The 5,054-nt window shown below is 47.6% G+C and overlaps 1 long non-coding RNA gene across 1 annotated transcript; it reads right to left on the reverse strand.

Moving 5' to 3' along the window:
- Positions 1-501: 501 nt before the first annotated feature.
- Positions 502-4,646, reverse strand: LOC147249432 (uncharacterized). The gene is made up of 4 exons (XR_015119197.1): positions 4,167-4,646; positions 3,919-4,020; positions 2,363-2,482; positions 502-1,849 (listed from the first exon to the last, which is right to left on the reverse strand). It is a non-coding gene; the product is annotated as an uncharacterized LOC147249432 (long non-coding RNA).
- Between the last annotated feature and the right edge of the window lie 408 nt (positions 4,647-5,054).

The raw sequence follows: 5,054 nt of genomic DNA on the forward strand, positions 1-5,054 counted from the left end.
AGCTCAACAGGCCGGCGCTATTGTGAGCAGGTTGCTTCACCAACACAAACACCCGCTCCATGTTGGCTCGCCGCGTATCTGATCAACGCCGGAGAGAAGGTGGCGTCTTCTCCTCCATCGCATCGGCGGCGGCGGCGGCGGCTATAAATTGTACTATTAATGGGTTTGAGGCGTTGAGAGATTTCCTGCGCTAAGTGGATGAGGTAGCATGGAATACAGGAAGGGAAGTAGCTTGTGTGTAGTTCAATGGGAGGTGGTGGTGTGTGTGTGTGTGTGTGTGTGTGTGTGTGTGTGTGTGTGTGTGTGTGTGTGTGTGTGGGGTGTACATGGAGAACTATAGGGTTGTGTGTGTTGGAGAGGTGCAGAGTGAACAGCAGTGCAAATTGAGGTCAGTTTCAGCCGAGTAGCTTTTAAGCTTTGATCCCTCCGCCGGACTGGATGAAAGACATCCTGCTTCCCTCACCACGGAGGGGGGGGCAGGGCGGGGGGGGGGGGGGCAGGAGGAGGACCTAGGGAGGTTTTGTACCTGACAAATAAGGCTTGATGTGGCACAAACCGTTTCCTCTGTTACATGTAATCTCTTATTTTCATTTGCCAAACCCGCCACGTCCTCACCCCCACACTTCTCTGGAAACCGGCCCTCATCAATGCTTTGTCTCTCTATCTGATCCTCTCATCTCTTGCTTTCTTTTGCACTGCATTCAAAATCTGAACTTTGATCATCCCACGATCTGTGAGTCAGACACTGGAGCGTGTGTGTGTGTGTGTGTGTGTGTGTGTTTTCACATGAGAGGTGTACATGAGGTGTAAAAGCATCAGAGTTCAACTCAGTTACTGCTTGAACGATGATTCCCTCCACCTCTGCCTGAACAACGATTCAAAATTTTAATCAAAAATCTGTCCTGGACCGATGGACCTGCACAGGTGCAAAATTTGCTGAAGGCCAAAATCCGTGTCAACATACCATCAGATCATAATCAGATTTTTTTTCCCAAATCTGATCCAAACCAGATTTGAAGGTTTCTCCAGACGTATCTGGACATTCAAAGAGGATTCCTGATTGCTTTTGTGTCGCTTCCTGATGGAAACGCTCACTTTTTAGTTTGTGCCTTGCCGACGGGTCGATGACGTCCCGACACAACAAAGCTCATGTCCTATTTTACAGTGTGGACAGAAAAAGTTCTGATTTGAGGAAGAAATCCATTCTGGCTGCAGCCTGAACGAAGCCCGGGTGCCCCTCAGGCAACTCACAAGTCAGGTTTGAATCCCGTCGCATCACAAATTTGAATCAAATTGTCGACGAATCTGGTGAGAAGAAGCCGCACGCGCAGGCACATCTCTAGGTTACTGTTACGTGACCAACAGGAACTGGACCATCATCCATCCTCCCCGTCCAGCGCCAGACATGTGGTTTCATTTCCTCGGTCATTCACTTAATTTGTACGTTTCTGTTCAAAGCTGCACTTCTGACCTCCTGACGACAGGAACGGTCCGAGGTGTACCTGAGTCCAGAAGTGCTCTCGTCTCCTGCCTCCATTTCTGAGTGTTTGTCAAAGCTCCCGTTAACTTGTGCGCACGCTCGGGAGAGTAAGGCATCGATCTTCACGCGTGATTGGAGGACAAAGATGCTGGCGTCTGGCGGCTTCTGTTTCAGCCCCATCAGACTTGTTCATACCAGCGTCTCTTTGCCCTCTCACCAAGTAGCTGACTGGTAAAATGTCACTAATGATTTCTCAAACTGTAATCATCGCCCAGCGCTCACTGCGTCTCGTTGTCACCTCTTAGCTGGTCCTCCTCTCCCTCCTCCAAGCCGCTCTACTTCAAAGTCCTCCTCCACACCACTTCATCTCTGGCAAAGGACAAATATGGAACATAAATGACAGGATGGAACTATAAGTTCAAATACAATAGAACTCAGGAACAAGGCAGATTAATAGAGGGCCACTTTCCTGTGTTGGAAACTGGACCAGCAGACCCAGAAGTTTCTCCATTTATTTATTCTTGTGTGAGTGAGTCACACTTTATGGCTGCATGGGAAAGTGTGAGTGTGTGTGTGTGTGTGCATGTGCATGAGAGTGTGTGTGTGTGTGCGTGTGTGTGTGTGTGTGTGTGCGTCCATTAGAGAGATGCAAATGATGGCTGTGACCTAAAAGAGAGCTATAAACAAATGTGAGAGATAAACTGCCCCGATGTGTCATCACAGGAGCCATGGAGCTGATCTGAGATCAGTTTGGCCTGAATCCTTCCACACCGTCCAACCTGGAGGCATTTTGCATAGCGGGTACACACTGTGTACTCACGTCGAAGTACACTGGTACGATTTATGACTTCAAGAGAGCAAATCAACATTAAATCCTTTTACCCTTCATTCCTTCCTCCTCTTCCTCACTTCCTCGTTCCAGCTGGGGATTCTTTTAACTCCTGGAAGGTAAACAGTCTGGGGCGGAACACTGAGATCGTGAGTCAACGCAGACCTGAAAACCTGGGGAAATGAAAGTACTTTTACTTGAGAACTGTGCTCAAGTGTGTCTCTGAGTATTTGCATTTTCATTTCACTTCATCTCATGTCATGTTTAGCTGGTAGGGACGGATGCTGGTTCAAGGGAAAACTGCCCTGCCACTTCACAAAATATGCATGGCAGCATTTTCAGCTCCGGCTAATTTCCTCCAAAGGAGCCTTGTCAGAACAGACAGGAACCACAAGTAAACAACTGACCTAAAACATTTTATTGACCTGAGCAAAATGCAGTACAACTTGTGAAAGTACATGTACATTGAATTAAAAAAAGAAAAGTGTTTATGACTTCTTTGGAGGCTGGTGCTTCATTTCACAACAAGCGCCGGTTTATTCTGTTACTTTGATGGAGGAAGTTTTGAACTCGGCTGTTGAGTTTCTCTTGTCTGCCACCGACCGCGGCCCCGGCTCTCATCTGAACACCAGAAACACAGCAGTGGCTTCCGTGAGACCTGATACTTCTACGTGTGGAGGGTGAGGGCCTGAGAAACGTCCAGAGGAAGCCAGCAGTGATGATGATGAGGAGGAGGAGGAGGAGGAGGAGGAGGAGGGCGGATAAATAATCACAGTGACTGCGAACCTCCCCCAGCTGCGCTCTTTCACCGTCTCTGCTGAACAAACGACTCTGCCTGCAAGAATTCGCCATCCAACCTGAAATCGCACAAACGCGGAGCTCCACAGTTCCATGAAAATAATACAGCCATCATTTTAAAAAAAAGGAAAAAGGAAAATACTTCACTTAGGAAGTGTTTTTTTTGTTTTTTAAATTCTAGTTCTTAAATGAAGGATGGAGCCACTTGCACTTGTGGAGTCACGGTATCGGACCAGAAGCTCCGATACCGTGACTCCGGCACTCGGGTCGTGTATTTAACGCCTATTCAGCTGACCACATCGCACCTCAACACACGAGATGAGTTCTGTTCGAGTTACACGCCAGCGCCACACAGACATGGTTCTCCAGAACACGTGACCGCAGCCGATTCGCATGTTTATTAACTCGATGACGGAGGTGAGAGGACGCGACGTAACGGCATGCAGACTCTGTTTCAGATACATTTTCCCAAGGTTGGCGGCTTGGACGGTGCTTTTGTTTGGAGGCTGCTGCTGTCACAACTCTTTAAATACTTTGACGGTTATACAAGCAGACAGCCGCTGAAAAGCTACCACAACTTAATGTGCACTCAAGGAATGTCCTTTTTAAATAGCCTCCATCATAACGCCTGATTTATGCTTGTAGAAATACAATCAGGACGACACCAAAGCAAACACAATTCATTGTTCAGAGTGGTTTACCAGATTCTTCACTTCAAACTTGAATGACAGGCAGGTTGCTGCCTCACACCCGGATCTGCCCTGAGAAGGAACGCCGCTGGAAATGGCGGATGACCCTCTTTCTCACTCACCCGTCACTGGCGTTGCATAACGAGGCAAGTCCCAACAGCCGGGAATCTCCCCGGCTCTCTAAACTCATCTTCCCCGACGACTTCTACGCAGGTAAACACCGTCTTTAAAAAAACAGGTTCTTGTTTAATGGATTAGCGGCCAGCCAGCCAGCCGTGAAGAGATAATTGTTGTTGAGAGCAGGTGTTTGTACGGTGCACATACATGTAGCCAGCAAGAAGTACTCATGCTACAGGGTAAAAGTACTTACTTCAAGTGAAAAGTACAGTCATGCTGTCCCTGTCAGAAATGTTTGTTTGATATCCTCATTTATGTTGCTCCCAGAAACCGTTGCGGTCCGCTGTGTAAACAGAGACTTCATCTTCCTCTCAATCTGAACGGATAAAATCATGTGAAGACGCAAACCTCACCTCGACTGTCCACACAGTAGCTTTGACTCGGCTGTATTCACGTACGTCAGGGGGATTATTCTCAGTGTATCAGCCGGATTCCCATAATCGCAGTACGTAAGTTTCTGAAATGTGACACCACCTCCATCGACTGGAGAGAGCAATTCAGAGCCCACGTGCTACAAAACGACCTCTTATTGTAATTCAGTGATTTCTCCATCGATGGGGAGGCTTTTGTGTAGTTATTTTGACTTTTCTCATTTTATTCTGTTCTGAATGTTCTACAGGAACAGGCTGGACTTGGTTTTATAACTAACAATTGGGTAAGTGAGTGTAAACGTTCATAAACAGGAGGAAATCAACCCCCCCCCCCCCACACACACACACACACACATTTAATTACCTCTGGCTGCTGAGTGGAACAGGAAATAGAAAACTTTGCTTAATATGTTTCATAGGAGTAACAACAAAAGCGTCAATAGAGATGAACAGTTTCCCCCAGTTTACATCCATCATGCAGCCACACACACACACACACACACACACACACACACACACACACACACACACAGTCGTGATCTTTCACCACCCACGGGTGGCCCATCGCGTGTGACAGCTGCACAGATGGCGAGTGCACCGGTGCAGGGAGGATTCTTGGATGTTCAACATGTCATCCAACCTGTTCCAGCTCATAATGAGGTGACAGTTGGATTGTTATCAGGCAGCCACACAACGGCGCATTGACACGA

Source organism: Aulostomus chinensis, chromosome 14 (genome assembly GCF_037954235.1).
Source record: "Aulostomus chinensis isolate RoL2024-O1b breed Wild chromosome 14, RoL_Achi_v1.0, whole genome shotgun sequence".
NCBI classification, from domain to species: Eukaryota; Metazoa; Chordata; class Actinopteri; order Syngnathiformes; family Aulostomidae; genus Aulostomus; species Aulostomus chinensis.